The sequence below is a fragment of the Rana temporaria genome, chromosome 2, assembly GCF_905171775.1.
Source record: "Rana temporaria chromosome 2, aRanTem1.1, whole genome shotgun sequence".
Classification (NCBI taxonomy): domain Eukaryota; kingdom Metazoa; phylum Chordata; class Amphibia; order Anura; family Ranidae; genus Rana; species Rana temporaria.
Window position 1 is genome coordinate 37,959,950 of NC_053490.1, and position 22,468 is coordinate 37,982,417.

Consider the following 22,468-nt stretch of genomic DNA (forward strand, 5'->3'; position numbering starts at 1 on the left):
CCATTGGGTTAATGCACTTTGCTTTCCAGGTTTGCCTGTCATGTCTTGTTAAACAAGCTGCTGTTCACTTCAATCAATCCAGATTAATTTCTATGTCTGCCAAACATGCACATGACATGAATCTCTCCAAGACTCCATTCACCAAAGGCCACCGTTTAATTTTGCTTGGTGTCCACCGTGTTCAGTAATACTAATGTAATAGGTGCTGGAAAATCAATTGATTTAGTAATCAGTTGTAGCTGAAGAGAATCATGTACAGAACTAAAGTTGCTGTGTCTTTTGCTTAGAAACATTGGCCCGGATTCACAAAGCACTTACGCCGACGTATCTTGAGATACGCTGCGTAAGTGTAAATATGCGCCGTCGTATCTATGCGCCGTGCCCACAAAACTAGATACGCCTGAAAATAGGCTTCATCCGACCGACGTAACTCGTCTACACCGGCGTATCGTAGGCTCATATTTACGCTGGACGCATGTGGCACTCCCATTGATTTTCTATTCAAATATGCAAATGAGGGAGATATGGCGATTCACGAACGTACGTGCGCCCGGCGCAGGCTACGCTTGGTGTGTGTAAGTTTAACGTCCAGCCTAAAGTTATTCCCCATAAAGCAGGTGTAACTCAGCACCAGGCGTGCACAGGTCAGCTGGACAGCAGCTGCAGCAGCACCGTTACGGACGAGCTGAGCAACCACACTTGCAGGACAACACATCTCTATGCCAACTTGCCAGGCAGGGCCGCCATCAGGAATTATGGGGCCCCTTACACAGCTTCAGGCATGGGCCTGGGGAGGTGCTGCCACGAATTGAGAAAGATGAAATAAAGAAAAATATATATAAAAAAAGGAACTAAAAAGAATAAAAAAATAAATAAAAAAATATCAAAAACATTTTTTTTTCTAAAAAATAAAAAAAAAGGTGACTCGCCATCTGGTGTCCTGTGCTCACACACACCACATCCACTTCACATTGGTTTAGACCAAGTCCACCATGCTGGACTTGGGAGCAGCAACGCCACGCCAAGGCCCCAATGGTGTTGCTGTCCATTCATAGCACATTCACACGGTCATGGGGATAACCTCTCCCTGATGACCCAAGGTGACACGCCTTGCTGGCAGGAATGTCACCCACATTCACACACCAGTCACACTGTAGCCTGCACTACTGACCGTGTGCAGTCACTACAAAAAAAAAAAGGGATCATGCCATTGGCCGACATGGCATGCCCTTACTGGAGGACAGCACATACATCTATGCACGTCTCTCCTAAAAAAAAAAGCTCATAATCTGAGCAAACCCCAAAAAATAGCACTCATTTGCCCTGTCGTGGGCCAGGCATGGTGCCACTGCTCCGGCTCCTCAGTTGTCTGGGGGGAGCCTCGGGTGGGGGGAGTGGGGCATCAGGAGGAGGATCATCCCCTGGTCTGTCACTCCGGGCAGATGCTGGCTGCCTGCCCTTCAACGCAAGGGCAATGCGGGTGAGGACAGCGTTTGTCTGTGCCTGCATCTGTAGCTGGTGGGTGGTGGTGTGCCGCTGGTGGCGCCTAGTCTGCCGTCCCTCCGCCTCGAAGGCAGCAGTGTTGGCCTGTATAGCCACTCCCAGGCTCTTCACCTCTGCCACGAGGCCTGTTGTTGTGGCCTGCAGCTCCCCAATGCAGGTCACCACAGCAGCGCAGTTAGCACTCACATCCTGCAGGCTGTCAGAGATTGAGGTGCTCTGCTCAGCCTGCTGTGTGAGGCACTGCTGCACACTGGCTGCAGTGCCCTGCACAGCCACTGTGCATTCAGCCTGGGTCTTGGCTGAAGAGGCCAGGCTGTCTGCCACACGGCGCAGGTCACAGGCAATAGCACCCATGTGGCACGTCTGGCGGGCCTGTTCCCTCGCAAGCCCTTGTTGTAGGGATTCAGGAACACCCCTTGTCTTACGCAAAGCCTTCCTGGGGGCTGGAGAGGCTTGGGCCCGTCTGTACGGGGAGGCCCTTGAGGGTCTTTCCCTGATGGGGGAGGCCCTTGAGGGTCTTTCCCTGATGGGGGAGGCCCTTGAGGGGCTTTCCCTGATGGGGGGGAGGTTGAGGGGCTTCCCCTGATGAGGGGAGGTTGAGGGGCTTCCCCTGATGAGGTCCAGGGAAGATGTTCTCCTCCTCGAGGTGGACACATTCCTCAAGATCACCATGCTCCTCCTCAACTACCTCTAGAGAGGTGTGGGCACTCTCCTCCGGGGATGGCGTGGGTCGTCCAGCAGCTGACGATGGCCCAGCTCCCTCCAGCACATTTGTGGATGACACAAAGCATTCACATGTTGGTGGACCCACAAACTTGTCACATGTTCCCTTCCACCCCCTCACATGCTACACACCGGATAGGGGATAAAACACACTTACCTGTCCTCAAGGCCTGGTCACCGGAGTCAAAGCCCTCCAGGCCCTCCACTTGCTCCCTCTCCAGACATATGGCAATCACCTCCTCATCGGCAGTGAGCCTGATAGTACTGGCTGGTCCGCCTCCCGTGCCCCTGGCGTGCCTTTTCATCCTGGCCAGCTTATCTCTGACCAGTCGACGCAGGTCATTGATTTTTTTTACCAATGTCCTTTGAGGTCCTTCGCTCATGTCCAAGGGCATTGACCTCCAGGGTGACCTCCTGGAGGATCTCTTCTTTTCTGACCTTGCTGGTCATGCCACTCTGGGCCCCATGGAGGTACACATCATACCTTGAGATGGCAGAGGTCAGGATTGCCTTCTCCGGTGAAAAAAATGTTTTCCTCCTCTCCCTCTCAGTCTCTGGAGCAGACATCGCTCAGAACGCAAAAGTACCTACACCACGGAAGACAAGCTGCTGGTGTACTTTTTTGCGCTCGACGGGAGGATGTCTGGGTGTATTTATGCTCTGGGCGGAGGTGGTGGGCCGGCGTATCTTAGGGGTTACGCAGGGCGTAGTTGTGAGCATGCGCAGAGGGGTGCGGGACATACATTCACGTCACGGCGCATGCGCCGTTTAAGATACGCCGGACGTAAACCACTGCGACACGCTCGGACCATCATTTGCATGGGGTCACGCCCACTTACACTTACGCTGGCCTGCGCCTTCGAAAATACGCTACGCTGGCTCATCTTGGTGATCAATGGCTTGCTGTAAAAACGATACGCTACGGCGGCATAAATATGCGCCGATGTATGTGAATCCGGGCCATAATCTCTGAACATTGGCTCCCCTCTTAATGCTAGATAATTTTTCATGCAAAGGCTATGCCAGCCTTTTTCAACCAGGGCGCCCAGGCACTATGGGGTGCTGTCGGGTTTCTTTAGGGGTAACTGGAAAAAATGGCTTAAAATTGCCCAAAAATTGTATACAAGCCATCAGATAGATCAATCCTGCCTTTTAGCTACACAAAGCCACAGGGTTTAATTGTTCAGCTGCCAGTGTCCTAACAACCAATGATGTCATCGGTTGATAAGGAGGATGTCAGACGCCTGCACAGCATCCTTGTTTGACCCTCCCCTGCCTCTCTCTCCGGAAGCATTGGGGCACATTAGCTGAGTGAGCGAGAATAACTGAGGGAGAGGAGAAACACCAGAATAATAGTCAGTACCAATGTGAATAGATGTGTTTGCTTTGTAAGACTAAAGCCCCGTATACACTATCGGAATTTCCAGAAAGTCAGACAGACTTTTTCCATTTCCGACCGTGTGTATGCCCCATCGGAGAAATTCCATCGGAAATTCCGATGAATTCCATTGGAGTTTAAATATAGAACATGTTCTATTTTACTCCGATGGAATTCCGTCGGAATTCCGATGTGCTTAAGACCCCTTTCACATTGAGGAGTTTTTCAAGCGGTACAGCGCTAAAAATAGCGCTGCTATACCGCCTGAAAAACTCCTTCACTGCCTACTCAATGTGAAAGCCACGAGGGCTTTCACACTGAGGCGATGCGCTGGCGGGAGAGAAAAAAATCTCCTGTCAGCAGCATCTTTGGAGCGGTGAGAGGAGCGCTATTCACCACTCCTTATGTATACCGCTCCTTCACCACTCCTTCCCATTTAAAACAATGGGAAACCGCGGCAATACCGCCCGCAATGCGCCTCTGCAGAGACGCATTGCGGGCGGTATTAACACTTTATCGGCCGCTAGCGGGGGTTAATGCCGCACCGCTAGCGGCCGATTCCCGCGGCAATCCCAGCGGTATAGCGCCGCTATTTTTAGCGGCGCTATACCGCCACCGCGACTCCCGCTCCAATGTGAAAGGGGCCTTAGGCCGCGCAAAAGCCTGATTGTGTGTACGCGGCATAAATCACCTCTTATGTGTCCTTATAGGGTGCCTTGACTGAGAAAAGGTTGAAAAACACTAGACTGTGCTATCTGATTAAAGCGGATGTGCCACTAAAAAAATATATTAAAAGCCAGCAGCTACAAATACTGCAGCTGCTGACTTTTAATATAAGGACACTTACCTGTCCTGGAGTCCAGCGGTGATCGCAGCAGAGGATGAGTGATCGCTCCTCACTCTGCTGCTCCCCCCTCCATCCACGGTGAGGGAACCAGGAAGTGAAGCGCTCCGGCTTCACTGCCCGGTTCCCTACGGCGCATGCGCGAGTCGCGCTGCGCCCGCCGATTGGCTCCCGCTGTGTGCTGGGAGCCGAGTGTTCCCAGCATACAACGGGGGACGGACGGAAGGTAAGGAAAAAACCCGTCCTTTGCCCGTATCGTAGGCCCGGAAGTGGGTGCAGATACCTGTCTGTAGACAGGTATCTGCACCCCCCTCCCCCCTGAAAGGTGTCAAATGTGACACCGGAGGGGGGGAGGGTGCCGATCAGCGGGACTCCACTTTAGAGTGGAGATCCGCTTTAACCTATTATTTTTTTTTGTTGGCTTCCCTTAACCTCTTCAAGACTGGTCATTGTAAATAAATTGTTAAAAAATGGCCAGTCAGGGTACCTCCTGTTCTGAATGAATGCACCCCTATGTACTTTTTGCTAGCTTTGGTGTGCATGCTGCTGCTGTGCCCACTGTCAAAGGGTTTAGGCTGAAGGCACAGAGCCACTAGAAGTGCCTCTGTGCCTTATGGTCGCTGTTATGACCAATCACAGTGGCGGGGCTGCTCATAAGGCAGTACAACTGGTCCTGTTGTTCTGGGTCCATGCCTCATCAGCAAAACAGGGGGGCCTGGGGCAGCTTTATTGTTTATTTCTGTCTAAATTAATACATAGATTTTACTAGGCCCCCCCCCCCGAAAGTGCCGCCTGGTACATTGGTACCATCATGTGATCATGTGAGTAACTGACTGCGACTCACATTCTGCGAGCTGTGATGGCCGCATGGTGCCCTGTATGGCCGCACAGCTCGCACACCCCAAAGGCTGGCCCTGCCCCTGAGCATGTCCAGGTGCCCATGGGCTTTTGAGAGCACAGGGGACTGTGGAAAATGAGTTAAAGGAGCCCCATGCCTGCATTAGAGTATGATAAGTAAAGGGAGATTTTGATACAACTTTACAGTTTGGTCACATCGTTCTGAGGAACGTATTGCCAGAGAGGATTGTGTAGTGCAGCTTAGAGATTACGTTGTTTATCTTTCAAGAGCTTGTAGGTGAGCGGACCAGCTGCTGCTGTATGGGTTTTACTTTGTAATTCATGAAAAAAAAACAGGCAAAGATAAGAAAAAAATATTTCTGTTTGTTGGTCCCACCACCAGTAAATATATTCTACAGCAAGCCTCACAACTTATTTCTGTTTCCTTGAAAAAAAATATAAAGTGTTCATACTTTTCACAAACAAGCCAATCTGACAGTAAGGAAAGTTGGGTTATATACACAGACAAGTTTTATTCACTGTGAACTTTCATTCAGTCATTGTTATGTGATTGTGACCAGAATGAGCAACGAAAAACTCTTTTACCGGTTCATTGACAAGTGGATCTATTCATGCCTGAATTCAAGTTCCTGATCATTACTATATGGGATCCTCAAATAGTGTCCCAGGGCCAGACGTAGCTTTACAGTTACCCTATTGTAAATTTCACTGGGAATCCGACACTTCCAGAAGTGTCGATTTCCTGGGTCTCCTGCAGCTTTCACTGGTTCCTCCTCCTGATCACATTTCACTGCATGAAAGAGTGGCAACGTGAGAAGTGTCCATTTCTGAGTGGGTTTAAGAAAGCAGTTCTAGTGATCGGAGCAAATCTTGGTGGTGTGGGCACTGGGAAAGTGAGCATTTACTGCCTTGGTTACAGATAAGAGGGATTTTAAAAATCCAATTGAAGTTACGCTAAAAAGTAGTCTGGAACAAGCTCAAAGAGACCCTTTTATATGGTGTTAAATAAAAAATAATGCAAAATAATATTTTCACTATTCATTAAAGCCCAACTCAAGAAAACTTTAAAATGTTCACTTTCAGTGAGGGTTGGTTGCTCATTTAGTCTAGGGGAGAGTAAGGCTCCAAACACAAGATGGTCAAAACTATAATATTTAGTGTTTTTGGCAAGCATTTTTCCAGTCTAGAAGCAATTTCAAAAGTGTTTAGGAGTGGTAGCTTCCTTGTTAAAGAGCTAGCAGCCACTGGCATCCTTAACGCGGAGCTCCATCCAAAAGGGAAAGCTCCACTTGTTTGCTTCCTCCCTCCTCCAGTGCCTTTCGGGGGGGATGGAGAAGTGGGTACTTCTTTTTGACCCATCCCCCACTACCGGGAGACTACCTCAGCCCCCCTCTTCCTTCCTCCGCCGTCGGGCCCATTAGAAAGTGCAGTGAATGGTGGCGGCAGCACCCGAGAGCCGATCGGAAAATCGGCTGGGGTGCTGACATTGTGGAATCTCTGGACAGGTAAGTGTTCTAATATTAAAAGTTAACAGCTACAGTATTTGTAGCTGCTGACTTTTAATTTTTGGAGGGGGGGCCAGAGCTCCAGCGTACTTAACAACCACAATAGCGGCAGAGCTGTCATTCGGCTTCATTGGGCACACACCTCTCTTTTGTTTTTCTAATAAAGGACTTCTCCAAAACTGTGGGTGCATTCTTATTTGCTTGTTGACACTTTTTTTGTGAATAAGTAGGGATACAATGCTGGATGTGTGAATCCCAGCAGCTAAATGATCAAAGTTAGCTGCTTAGCTTCACACCTCCCACGGTGCACACACAGGAGGAGAGGGGCAGGAGGAGAAGGAGCAGATTGTCTCTCTCCTCTCCCATCCGTACGAGTGAGGAGGGAGGAGAAACTGCCAGTGCAGGCTCTGGACTGCATGAGAGAGACGCTCTCAGCTCAGAGCCCTGTGAGCAGCGACCCTCCTAGGGCCCCCTGACAGTGGCAGAACGCCTTTGTGACCCTGGTTGTTTCATCACTGCTGTATGACATGAGACCCTTCACACCTTTTAGTCTAAAAAGGCTGATTTTCTGGCACAATCTCTCCTTTTTGCTGGTTTTTGCATTGCCAATTATCCCCTGAGCCTATACAGTTGAGGACTGGAGGTGGTGGCTTGGATGACAGTGGTGTGTAATGATTTTATGTAGGAGAGGTAAGGATGCCAGTGATGCCTAACCATATCAGCCATGCTATTTATGACTTCTCTTTAACTAGAGGGTTATATATATATATATATATATATATATATATATATATATATATTGTCATATAAGCTTACATCCTACCACTATATGAGTGATGGCTGTGGTTAGTAACAAATTGTAAATAGTAAGTAATTGTGATGAAATTCGTTCTAACGAATTCCAAAATTTCAGGACGATTCTGTCTCGGATAGCTCAAAAAATTATTGACTGATTCGATTTCTATGTGAAGAATAGCTGGTTGCCATAGAGTGGGCCGGGAAGCCGGCCACCATGTACTTAACAACTGATGTTGTTTCACCAGCAAAGGAAAATTCCAAAGAAAAATAGCATGGAATCCTTTGGGTATGGTATGTTGAGGGCATGTGGCTTGGTATGGTTCAGGAGAGGAGGGTGCACTCGCTTATCCCCTCCCCTTCCTGACCTGCATGCTTGGCTAAGAGTCTCGTATGGACTTTGGGGGGGGGCACGCTTTTTTTTTTTTTTTGGCGTGGGGTCCCCCCCAAAGTCCACACCAAGCCCTTATCTGAGCATGCGGTGCAGCAGGTCAGGTCACCCAGCTAATCTTCACACAGAATTTGAATTGGTCGATCGTTTTTCGAAATTGTTCTGAAAATTTGGCATTCATTAGAACATGAATGGTTCAGGAGAGGAGGGGGCGCTCGCTTATCCCCTCCCCTTCCTGACCTGCTGGGCTGCATGCTTGGCTAAGAGTCTGGTATGGACTTTGGGGGGGCACACTTTATTATTTTTTTGGCGTGGGGTCCCCCCCAAAGTCCATACCAGACCCTTATCTGAGCATGCAGACCAGCAGGTCAGGTCACCCAGCTATTTTTCACACAGAATTCAAATTGGTCGCTCATTTTTCGAAAATTGTTCTGAAAATTTGGCATTCGTTAGAACATGAATTAACAACATAACGTATCTACAAACACATTTTTCTGTTCTGTCTAATGGATTTGCTTTGGTACCATTCATGGAGAGCAGTTTCTTTTCACATTCAAAGGCTTTTTCTTTTTTATTTAAGTATTTTTCTATTATACACTTTTATTTGTATACAACACAGTGATATTTTTCTATTCATGAATTGGACATTTTTGTATTTTATTATTCATTTATGAATTGAATAGTCACATATTTATTAGTGACATGAGGGGTTGATTTACTAAAGGCAAATTGAGTCTGATTTGCAAGTGCAGTTGAGTTGAGTTGAGCTTAGTAAATGAGGCAAAGCTCTGCTAACTTTCATCATCCAATCATGTGCAAGCAGTTTTTTTTTTCATTGCACGTGATTGGGTATTTTTTGTAAAGAAAAGCTTTAGCTCATTTAACAATCTCTGGAGCAACTACACTTGCAAGGTGCACAGTCCATTTGTCTTTAGTAAATCCACCTCTATATGTAATAATATTTAGTTTATTTTAGTGCAACAAAGAACGTTTTTATATTTTCGTACTTAGGGTGATATCTCCTAATGTGTTTACTGCTTTTTTAATTTTGTATTTTTGTATTTTTTTTATTTCTGTACATTTGTGCTGTTTCGTATATTATATCTACTTTTTCTATATTAGCAGACATTTCCCCTATCATTGAGTGTATGCTTTTTTTACGCTCTGACGTATCCGTGCACAGATATTATTCCAGAAAATTCACAGAGATATATTTATAAGTTGCTATTCTCTATGAGAATACCGCTGAAAGGGAAATTAATATCTGCAACCAGACCGCAGTGCGCATTGTATTAATATTAGATATTATCTCTGGTGCACTTGGCACAGCTGCTGCTGCCTACGGCATCAAGGTTACCTGATTTGCCTACATATATATATTTTTTTTATTTTTATTTATTTTTACAGTCAATGGCCGCCCCCTGCCCAAAACATAAAATAAGGACGTCTCTGATTATTCTACAGAGACATCTTCATTACACTGAGGTGATTACAATGGTATTAATGTCACATTTTTGGCCAGTTATGTTTTTGTGAAATTTACCAGCTCTTTTATATTTATACAAAACTGTTTGCAAGTGAAGCAATGCTTGGCTAATTGGTTATAAAGAGATTTTTACACGATGAGCACCAGATACATTTTTTTATTAGTGTTTGAAATTGGTAATACAAAAATGCAATGGCTGATGCTAAAGGAATGAAGGAATACCTGATACTTCTAGGGGTGGAGGAGAATGTAACTCACTCAATGGGATGGAGCTGGTACTTGGTGATAGGCATAGTGCTGCCAAATAGGGAGAATATCCAATGTTGGCTTCAAGTAGAGCGATGTGGACAGGGCCGCCATCAGGGGGGTACAGGCAGTACACCTGTAAGGGGCTCGGGTGGCATCCCCCTTTTTTTTTCCGTCAGCACCCAAAGCCCCCCGACCTCTAAGGGGCCTGGTGGTCTCAGGACCCCAGATGGCATCCCCCCTTTTTTTTTTTCGTTAGCACCTTTAAGGTGCCCGGTGGCCCCCGGATGGCATCCCTTTTTTTTTTTTACTTTATTTAAATATTTTTTTTGTTATTTTATTTCCGTCAGCACCCAAAGCCCCCCCTGACCTGTAAGAGGCCCGGTGGTCCCCAGGGGCCCAGATGGCATCCCCCTTTTTTCTCGTCAGCACCTAAAGCCCCCGACCTCTAAGGGGCCCAGTGGTCCCCAGGGCCCCAGATGGCATCCCCCTTTTTTTTACTTTTTTTTGTTCATCAGCACGCAAAGCCCCCGACCTTAATTCACGGCGGCAGCCCCCCCAGCTTCTCGATTCGCCCACCCCCCCTTTCTTAATTCACGGTGCCCCCCCACTTCTCTGCTTCAGGGGGCCTATGCCTGTAGCTGTGTAAGGGGCCCCAAAATTCATGATGGCAGCCCTGGATGTGGACAAGGCTTTCTTTCCTTGCTAATGGTGGCTGAATGAAATAGGTGAGGAGCAAAGGAGTAGAGTAAATCTTCACATTCCTTTCTCTGAGGTTTCAAACATGAAGCATGCACAGGTTAATGCATGGCCTCTTTCTGTAGTGTGATACCTGACACTTCCTACACATCCTGCATTCCCTGGGTCCCTCTCTAGTGCTCAGCAGATGAGAGCTATATAGCAATTAGATCTGACACAGACACAAACAGGCAGAGAAATTAACAGAGAGCGCGCTCATGCTGAAAGAAATGTGTTTCATCATGCTAGCACTCCTACATTTGTGTTGGCGAGGCATGCATTTAATAATGTGTGGCCCAGAACAAGAAGCAATCTGAACGAATAGGGGAATCGATCAGCCATGACACTACAAACTGCCCCGATCCTCCTCTTCTTGGGTCCGTCAGTGGTGCTCCTCCTCTTTCATGGGTTCCCCATTAAAAAAGCAATCTCATTCTGGCGTGCTCCCATGTCCTGCTGCTGCGTCTATTGACACAGACATCAGAAGTCGGCACCTCCCGCCCGGTGCCCAAGTCATTGGATTTGATTGACAGCAGCGGGAGCCAATGGCTGCACTGCTATCAATCTATCCAACCAGGACACGAGACACCAGCTAAAGCTGGTGTGTTTGTCCCCGGGGCGACAAAGTACGGGTTCAGGTAAGTAAAACGGTGGGTCTGGGGGGGGCTGCTGCATGACAGAAGGTTTTTCACCTTAATGCATAGGATGCATTAAGGTAAAAAAACACAAGTCTTTAAGGCATCCTTCAGCTGTACTGTAGCCCTAAGCAAGACTGGGTTTGCACATGTCCGGCTGCGGTTCTGTTCACCGGTTCAGTTGCGATTTAGGTGCAATTTTTTTTCCTGAATTCGCACCTGAACTGAACCCAAAAACGCACAAGACATGTGTGAACCAGCTCCATTGATCGCCAGTCAAATTCACATTTTATGCGAATTGTATGTGGTAAAAAAAAACATCCAATCAAAGCTGTGAGCATTTTAAGTTTAGTTAGCTACAACATGTGTTAAACAGAAGCACCTCAAAGTGTACCTAAACCCAGGACACTGCATTCACTATATCTGGTCTCGCACAGTACACAGAACATGGAAATGCAATTATTTTGCACGCTTGCCGACCAGCCGCAGTCATTACAGGTCGGCTCTCCTGTAGGTGTACGTCGGTCTTTGCATAGGAGATAGCGGGCGTGGAGCTTGACCGTGGGTCTGGCGTACTCGATGTCCGCCTGGGATCGCGGTGTACAGAGGCAGAACGGGGAACTGCCTATGTAAACAAGGCCATTTCCCCGTTCTGCCATATGACACGTCAGAGATCTTCTGTTCCCAGTGATCTCTGTCATGTCCCTGGTAGCCCATCCCCCCTACAGCTAGAACACGCTAAGGGAACACACTTAACCCCTTGATCGCACCCTTAACCCCTTCCCTGCCAGTGCCATTTTTACATTGATCAGTGTATTTTTATAGCACTGACAATGTAATAATGTCACTGGTCCCCAAAAAGTGTAACTTGGGGTCAGATTTGTCTGCCGGAATGTCGCAGTCCCACTAAAATTTGCAGATCGCTGCCATTACCAGTAAAAACAATAAAAATAAACAAAAGTCCCTAAATCTATCCCATCGTTTTTAGACACTATGGGCCAGATTCACGTAGGAGAGCGTATCTTTAGTTGGGCGTAGCGTATCCTATTTACGCTACGCCGCCGCAACTTAGTCAGGCAAGTGCAGTATTCACAAAGCACTTGCTCCGTAAGTTGCGGCGGCGTAGCGTAAATTGGCCGGCGTAAGCCTGCCTAATTCAAATGTGGAAGAGGTGGGCGTGTTTTATTAAAATGAGCGGTGACCCCATGCAAATGAAGCGCCGATCGTACGGCGCATGCTCAGTATCACGTCGAATTTACTCCATAAGATACGCCAGGCCCAATGCCTGTGACGTGAGCGTAACCTACGCACAGCCCCATTCACGTACGACTTATGTAAACGACGTAAAAAGATACGCTTGCCTACGTCCATAATTTGCATTACCTACGCCTCATATAGCAGGGGTAACTTTACGCCGGACGTAAGCCTTACGTAAACGGCGTAGCAGGCGCAAGTACGTTCGTGAATCTGTGTATTTAGCTCATTTACATATTTGATGCGTAAATCTATGGAAGCGCCCCTAGCGGCCAGCGTAAATATGCACCCTAGATACGACGGCGTACTAAGACTTACGTCGGACGGCTGAAGCCATATTTCCGGCGTATCCTGTTCCCAGAATACCGCGCAGAGATACGACGGCGCAACGATTTACGCGGCATATCAATAGATACGCCAGCGTAACTCGTTCGTAAATCTGGCCCAATAAACTTTGCACAAACCAATCAATATACGCCTATTGCGATTTTTATTTTATTTTTTATTACCAAGAAGAATATATATCGGCCTAAACTGATGAATGCATCTGTTTTTTATATTTATTTTGGATATGTATTATAGCAGAAAGTAAAAAATTATTATTATTTTTTTCGAAAATTGTTGCTTTTTTTTGTTTATAGTGCAAAAAATAAAAAACGCAGAGGTGATCAAATACCACTAAAAGGAAAAAAAAAGAACGTAAATCTTGTTTGGGTACAGCGTTGCACGACCGCGCAATTTTCAGTTACAGCGACGCAGTGTCGTATCGCACAAAACGGCCTGGTCATTAAGAGAGCAAATCCTTCCAGAAGGCTGAAGTTGTTAAAGGAAAATTGAACAAAAAATTGATTGGTTAAACCCACTACTATTCCTTTATATTGGCTTTTGAAATTTCCAAACTAAACAATTTAGAATTTGGATGAAAGGTTTAGTGCTGGGAAACACTTTTTGAAAGATAATGCATTTTGTATAAAATAATATAGATCAGACCAAAATGAGGGGCAAATGAGAAGGAAAGAGGGACTTTGTTCCAAATCAGGGGCAGTCCCTCAAAATCAGGGACAGTTGGGAGCGTTCCGGCAAACTAAACCTAAACGAGTGTTTAACCCTTGCAGTACCGGAGAACCTACTGCATTTTTGTTTCCCTCAGCGTTAAAGTGGTATTAAACCCGAAAAAAAAGCATGTATTATATTGCAGCTTCCCATTTACTATGCCGCGTACACACGACCGTTTTTTGGGTTGTAAAAAATGACATTTTTAATGGTCTAGAAACCTGATCGTTAAAACGGCCTTGCCTACACACGATCGTGAAAAAAAAAATGCTCTAGCAAAGCGCGGTGATGTACAACACGTACGACGGCACTATAAAGGGGAAGTTCCATTCGGATGGCGCCACTCTTGGGGCTGCTTTTGCTTATTTTGTGTTAGTTAAAGACGATTTGCGCTTTTCATTCTGTTACAGCGTGATGAATGTGCTTACTCCATTACGAACGCTAGTTTTACCAGAACGAGCGCTCCCGTCTCATAACTTGCTGTGTTCCAGAGTTCGGTGATGCTGAAAAACCCATGTACACATAGGGCCATATTCTCGTAGAATTACGCCGGCGTATCAGCAGATACTCCGACGTAAGTCCGAATTTAAGGCCGTCCTATGTTTAAGTGTATTCTCAAACTGAGATACACTTAAACATGCCTAAGATACGACGGCCAGCGCCGTTGTATCTTAGGGTGCAATATCTACGCTGACCGCTAGGTGGCGTTTCCTTTGTGGTCAGCGTAGAATATGCAAATTACTAGTCAAGCCGATTCTCGAACGTACGCTTGCCCGTCGTAGTGATTTTACGTCGTTTCCGTAAGCGATACGCGGCGTAAAGATAAATATGCCCCCTAGGTGGCGTACACAATGTTAAGTATGGCCGTTGTTCCCTCGTCGAAATTTGAAAATTTAACGTCGTTTGCGTAAGTCGTCTGTGAATGGCGCTGGACGCCATTTACGTTACCGTCAAAACAAATGCGACGCCGCCGCAAGTTTACAGGTAAGTGGTTTGGGAATCAGGCACTTGCCAGTTAAACTTGCGGCGGAGTAACGTAAAGGACATACGTTACGCCGCCGGATATGTACAAGAATATGGCCCATAATGCCTAGCTTGGAAAAAGAATGTGATAAGAATTGCTTCCAATGGACAGAAAATTGGGATTTTATGATTCATTTAACATAGAAAACCAGGTATGTTTCCAGAGAACTCCGTAAAATGTATCTCCCCCCTGAGGCTATTAGGCAGCCATGCATGTTATCTCAAACTATATATATGAGATTTTTTTAACTTTTTATTTTGTCCACCAGATGAAAAGAAAATACGTCAGTTGGATCATCTTGGAGTACTAACTGAATTATTCATAGTGCTTTAATACTGTAATTGCTAGCCTGGTCGTCTCTAAAAGAACAGTTATAACAAAATTGACTCTATTATATAGATTTCTTATTTTTAAAGTGGAACTAAACTTAAAGGCTTTTCCAGAAAATAGCCTATGCACTCAAGGGGCCCCATTAGATAATAAAAAAACTGTGCAACTTTGTAAAATGTTCATTAACCACTTGCCCACCGACGACGTCATATGACATCCTCGACTTTGTGCGGTGATATCTGAATGATGCCTGCAGCTACAGGTTCTACAGGTTCTTATAGGCAGCGGGAGGGGACGTCCCCAGTGCCGGCCCAAGACATTGTGCTGCCTGGTACCAAGAATGAAATGCTGCCCCCCCCCAAAAAAAATTACGTTCACCAAAATGCCCCCACATCCATTATTTTATATCATGATAACTAAAGTGGACCTATCATGGCTTTTACATGTATATAGGAGTATAAAAAGGACCTGTTATGGCTCTATACATGCAATTAACCCCACAGTGGAGCGGAGAGCAGAACGGGAGGAGCGGTCAGGCGGCAATTAGCCCCACAGTGGAGTGGAGAGTGGAGCTGGCGGAATAAGAAGGCGTGCTGGCAGGAAATTTGCTGCCCCCCTGAAAGTGCTGCCTGATACAATGGTACCATCGGGTCCCATGGTAGGGCCGGCCCTGGACGTCCCCCCCTCCCGCCGCCATCCGGTGCTTCCAGATGGTCACCAGTCATTTCTATGACCGTTGGAGGCCCGGGCGCGACGTTGTGACGTCACGCCCGTGCACCCGGAAGTAAACAAAGCCGCTGTCGGCATGAGATCTGTGATTAGTTTTTCTCGATCTCATGCTTTCAAGCCTGGAGGAGAGATGTGGGGTCTTATTGACCCCACATCTCTCCATAAAGAGGACCTGTCACAGTCATTCCTATTACAAGGGATGTTTACATTCCTTGTAATAGGAATAAAAGTGATAAAAAAAAAATATGTAAAAAAAAAATTAAATTAATTTTTTTTTTAAAACGCCCCTGTCCCCAGTAGCTTGTGCTCAGAAGCACCGCTCAAACCCCACATGTGAGGTATCGCCGCATGCGTTAGAGCGTGTGCAACTATTCTAGCACTAGACCTCCTCTGTAACTCGAAAATAGTAACCTGTAAAAAAAATTAAAGCGTCGGCTATGGAGATTTTTAAGTACCAAAGTTTGGCGCCATTCCATGAGTGTGCGCATTTTTAAAGCGTGACATGTTAGGTATCTATTTACTCGGCGTAACATCATCTTTCACATTATTCAAAAAAATTAGGCTAACTTTACTGTTTTGTTATTTTTTAGTTCATGAAACCGTTTTTTTCACCAAAAAAGGCGTTTGAAAAATTATTGCGCAAATACCGTGCGAGAAAAAAAGTTGCAATGACCACCATTTTATTCCCTAGGGTGTTTGCTAAAAAAATATATAATGTTTGGGGGTTCTGATGAATTTTCTAGCAAAAAAAATTAGATTTTTACATGAAGGAGAGAAGTGCCAGAATCGGCCCGGTGGACAAGTGGTTAAAATATAGGTGAACCCTTACCCTGTAAAACAACCCATTGGCCCAGATTCAGCATAGCTTGCGCTATATTTGCGGGAGAGCAGGGCAACGATTTTGCGTTGCCCTCGATTCACGCATGCTCCGTCGGGAAACTTTCAGCGCATGCTCCGTCTGGAAACTTTCCCGACGTGCATTGCGGCAAATGACGTCACAAGGGCGTCATTTGCTTCAAAGTGAACGTGAATGGCGTCCAGCGCCATTCACAAATCACTTACGCAAACGCCGTGAAATTCAAATTTCACGGCGCGGGAAGGCCGGCTATACTTTAGCATTGGCTGCCCCTACTATTAGAAGGGGCAACCTTGCGCTAAAGTTGCTGTACGGAAACTCCGTACCTGGCTTGCGCGGGGCCCGCGCAAGCTTGTGAATCAGTGGTAGTATGCAATTTGCATACTACACGCTGATCACAATGGGAGCGCCCCCTAGCGGCAAGCACAAGAATGCAGCCTAAAATCTGCGAGGCATAAGTACCTTATGCCGCGCAGATTTTAGGCTGCAGTCGGTGTAACGAGGTTCCTGAATCAGGAGCACTCGTTACACCGGAGCAAGTAAGCAATTGCGCCGTGTAACTTATGGTTACACGGGCGCAATTGCTTCTTGAATCTGGGCCATTGTGTTTAAGGCCAGGTTCACACTGGTCCGACAAATGCTCCGACATTGGGAGCTCATGTCGCATGATATGTGAAAATCAATGTTTCCCTATGAGAGCCGTCTTAACTGGTCCGACACAAGTAGGTCCGACTTTGAAAAAAGTCCCTGCACTACTTTGGTCCGACTTTGACCTTACTTCAGCCCATTGAATATCATTGAAGTCGGATCAAATTAGGATCTAACCATCCGACTTTTGACATCCGACATGGTGATTACAGCAGCAGTAAAAGGAATTTATCTCACACTGGGATTGTTTTGATTGGGACTACCACAAAGTCAGATCAAAGTAGTATCCTGTTAATGAAAGTCGGATGGATGTCGGACCAATGTAGGACTGATGTCGCAGAGCAAAGTAGGATGAAAGTCGTATCACTATTGTGTAGTATAGTGTGAACCCAGCCTAAGGCCAGTTCCACACTGCTGCACTGTGGTTTGGCAGCAGCGCAGGTATACCAATGGTTTTCGTGTGATGAACCCACAGTTTTCCATAGACCTTCTATCAGGTGCATTCTCTGAAAGCACAGCAAAGATGCAGCATGCAGGACTTTTGGTGCACTTCCAGAAATGTGTTTAAATCCATATTGGGTCTGTATGCGTCCAGCTGGGCCTGCAGACTGTACATGCGGTCAGACACGTTTTAATTGCATTTAGACGCATTTACATATTTGAGTGTATTAACAAAATGCAGGATTTTCACAAGCAGGGTTTTTTTTTTTACCTCTGATGTGATGGGAGTGTCTGTTGTTATGAGGGGGAATTTGATGTGATTGGGGACTTGGGTGTGAATTAGGGGAGTCGAAAATAATTGTGGAATCGATGAATCGCGATGCAGCCTTAAATTATTCTGCTGAATTGTGATTCCACAAATGACGTCATTCTGGCGCTCCTTGCTTCTCCTGGGACAGCCCTGCCAGCGTATTTTAAAGGTAAAAAAAATCACTGCCAGCCCACCTGTTTCATGAATCCTTCCTACTCTGTGTAATAGTCAAAGTAAACTGATGCCTCTAAATACCTTTTCATCTCCGTTCTTTCATGGCCGGTCTGGTGACCGGCCATGAAAGATCGGAGCAGAGCAGTCACATGACCGACCATAAAAGATCGGAGGAGAGCAGTCACATGACCGACCATAAAAGATCGGAGGAGAGCAGTCACATGACCGACCATAGAAGATCGGAGGAGAGCAGTCACATGACCGACCATGAAAGATCAGAGGAGAGCAGTCACATGACTGGCCATGAAAGAACGGAGATAATAAGGTATTTAGAGGCATCGGTTTACATTGACACTTACACAGAGTAGGAAGGATTCATGAAACAGATGGGCAGGCAGTGATTTTCTTTTAACTTTAGCGTATGCTAGCAGGGCTCTGCCAGGAGACTGGGGGTCTCCTGGGAGTCCAGGGGGGCTGTATAATAAAAGGGCTTGTGTTATGTAAGGGGGAGCTGCGTAATGTAAAGCGGGCTGTGTAATGTAAAGGGAGCTGCGTGATCTAAAAAGGGGCTGTGTAATGTAAAGGGGGCTGCGTGATCTAAAAAGGGGCTGTGTAATGTAAAAGGGGCTGTGTAATGTGCAAGGTGGCTGCGTAATGTAAAGGGGGTGCATAATGTAAAGGGGGCTGCACAATGTACAGGGGGGCTGTGTAATGTAAAGGGGGCTGTGAAATGTAAAGGGGGGCTGTGGAATGTTCAGTGGGCTTTGTAATGTAAAGGGGGCTGTTTAATGTGCAGAGGGGATGTGGAATGTGCAGGGGGCTGTGCCATTTAGTATTTAGTTACTGTTCTAAATAAATACTGTCGCTGTCTGCTATGTTCAGACTTTGCTACATGCAGGGAATTTTTTTTATTTTTTTTAAAGCAGATAAAATAAAAAAATTAGTTCTTATGCGTTTTGTCTTAATGCACTATTCAGTGAACTGAGGTATATTTTTTGGGAAATGGTAAAATCTAGGCCAAAAAAGCTGAACTAAAAATCTTTCAATGAGAGCTTTCTCTTCTTTTCTACTTCTACTTCTGACAATTCCCCTCTCTTCACTTATTATGATCAGACAGAAGGCGGGGCCAGGTCCATTGCGACAGGACAGGCAAACCAAGCAATTGCTTTGGGCCCCGAGCTGGCCTGGGCGGGGCTTGTATGCCGAGTCCGATGCACACTGCAAAAGCACCACATTCCCTATACCTAAATCGATACCTGAGAGGCCTCTATGAGAAGATGAGTAGCAAGAATAACATTTAGCAGCACCACACGTCCCGTAGACCTAGCTCAGACAGTAAGGAAGCAAAAATAGTTTTACCAGCAGTGGGGTTTACAGATCTTAAGAAAAATTAAGGATAATCTATCCAATTGCGGATGAAGAATATTGAAATCACTCAGAGCCAATACCGAGCTATAAACTGGGCTAGTTTTTTAAAGGGGAGTTCCAGCCATTTGTATGTTTATTAAAAGTCAGCAGCAACAAAAAGTGTAGCTGCTGGCTTTTAATAAACAGACACTTACCTGCTCCAGCGCTCCAGCGACGCGCCGGCCGGGGCTCCGCTCCTCACCCCCCCTCCCCGGCCAGCGTCTTTATTCTCAGTGTGGGCACCCGGCCGTGACAGCTTTTGGCTTCACGGCCGGGCACCCACTGCGCATGCGTGAGCGGCACTGCGCATGCGCGAGCGGCGCCGCGCCGCGTAATTGGCCAGGAGATTGCCTAGGACCTGTGACGTGTCCTAGGCGATCGCCTACAGCAGCCCCTTCCTGAAGGCGATTCAGCTTAGTCGCCTACAGGAAGGAGGAAGTGGGACAGGAAGTCCCACTCTTCCTGAAGCCCCCACTCCCCCCCCAAAAAAATTACATGCCAAATGTGGCATGTAAGGGGGAGAGGAGTGGGATAAGAGGAAGTTCCAAATTTGGGTGGAACTCCTCTTTAAGAGAGTCTGTGGAGAAAGGCGGGGGGACATAAACAGCTGCAATAATAGATACAAAATCATTGAGCTTGCATAATAAAAAAACAAATCTGCCCTCTCCATCAATCCTCTGCTGCAAGCACTCAAAAGAGATAGTGCTAGATATCAGCACACTAACACCCCTCGATTAAGAGGAGTGATTGGAATGAAACTGAACAGGAAATTTGCATGAGCGCAGCAGATGGATCGAGTCTGGTTGCAGATGTGTCTCCTGGAGGCAGATCAAATAAGGCTTCATCCTGGAGAAATATTTAAAAATCGCACCTCTCTTGACTTTATAACTTTATCTTCTTGACCTCGTACATTCCAAGAAAGAAAGATTGGTCCATAATCACTCTTAGGCCTCGTACAGACGGACGGACTGTCCGCTGAAAACGGTCCGCCGGACCGTTTTCAGCGGACATGTCCGCCCGGAGATTTCTGTTTGATAGTTGTACACACCATCAGACAGAAATCCGCGTGTACACAATACGCGGCGACATGGCCGCACCGTCGCCGCGACGATGACGCGGCGACGTGCCCTGGAAGTTCAATGCTTCGACGCATGCGAGGGATGGCGGCCAATTGGACATGTACGGTGAGTCTGTACAGACGACCGAACATGTCCGACAGACAGGCTTCAAGCGGACATGTTTCTTAGCATGCTAAGAAACATTTGTCCGCCGGAAAACGGTCGGCTGGACAAATGTCCGCTGGAAACCTGTCCGGTCGGCGGTACACACGACCTGCGGACCAGTTTCAGCAGACATGTTCGGTCGTGTGTACAGGGCCTTATTCTATATTAGCATGAGGCCTCGTACACACGACCGTTTTCCTCGACAGAATCCATCAAGAAACTTGGTGGCAGAGCTTTTTTGACGAGGAAAACGGTCGTGTGTATGTTTTTCATCGAGAAAACTGTCAAGGAACTCGACGAGAAAAAAAGAGAACAAGTTCTCTTTTTCCTCAACGGGAGTCTCAATTTCCTCGTTGTGTTCCTCATCAGGCTGGTTTTCGACGAGAAACACGTTCGTGTGTATGCTAAGAAACCCGCGCATGCTCAGAATAAAGTATGAGACGGGAGCGCACCTTCGGTAAAAGTAGCGTTTGTAATGGAGATAGCACATTTGTCACGCTGTAACAGTCTGAAAAGTGCAAATCGTCTCTTACCAAACTTTTACTTAACACGCAGTAACATGAGATTAGCAAAAGCAGCCCCAATGGTTGTGCCAGTGGAATCGAACTTCCCCTGCCGTTGTGTGTGTTGTACGTCACTGCGTTTGAGAACGACGAGATTTGGTCTTGACAGTCTGTACGCAAAGAAAGCTTGTCAAGTTTCTCCACAAGCCTAACAAGGAACTCGTCGAGGAAAAAGATATTTCATTTACGACGAGTTCCTTGGTCATGTGTACGAGGCCTGACAGTTGAAAAGGGAGCAGAGGCCTAAAGACTCCATGAAAGGATATAACTGCCATGTGATCCGAGACTAGCCTTGGGAACAGTTGCATACAATATGAATCTGAACATACCGGCCCCACCATAAGATTGGAACCTAGATCATTGAGCCATCTAGTGGAAGCTGAAGCTATTGTTAGTAATGCATACACAGAGATTAAAAAAACAGGTTGGTTTCCATGCAGAGCTGCACCAGATTCTGCACTCTCTAGTTTTAGTAAATCAACCCCAAAGCGACGGGCGAGTAATGAAAGTAGAAAGGGATAAGAGAGAGGAAAATAGAAAAAGCGTGGTAAGAAGAAAGAGATCTGGGAAGAAGAGAAGATTAGGATTGGGATCCCAGAGAGAAAGCAGGCAGTAGCAGGGTGTTAATAGCACAGGATCAAAATACGTAAAGGCATCGGAATGGTAGCAATTGGGTAGAGTCAAAATTCGGGAGGAGATAATGGCCCACCCAAGGCTGCCAGATTCTAGTGTATTTCAATACTTAATCTCTGATGATAGCTACAATTTTAGAATGGATCATAGCTTAAGCTGACAGCACTTTATTTTTAGTCTCAGCTAGATTCAAGTGGGGAGATTTCCAGGAGCAAACTATGGTCTGATTAGCAGTCATTGTTATTTGCAGTAGCAAAGTTTTGGTAGGGTGATCAAGCTTTTGGTTCATAAGAGCCAAGGTCAAGGGCTAAACAGGGTAAAGACAATCTGAAAAATTGAAGTATTAAAGTATTAAACCCTCCATATTTTTTTTTTAGTTTCATCACATTGGGCACAATAACAAAAATATTACCCAGTAAACTATTTGGTAAAAGTCTTAATCCACCTAGACTGCAGATTTTGTGCTGAAGACTTTCTAAAAATAGGTTGTCATCATAGACTACTGAGCTGTGTGTTTCTTTTGATGCACAGAGTGTAGGGACACACAACTCTCTAATCCAGGGGTGCCCAACCAGTGGCCCGGGGGCCACATGTGGCCCGCGGAGCCCTCTGATGTGGCCCGCGACCTCCTACTCTGGGATAGAATAGAATACTGTTATTAAAGGTACGTTTATTACTAAAATCACAGGGCCAGATTCTCGTCGATCGGCGTTAAACTATG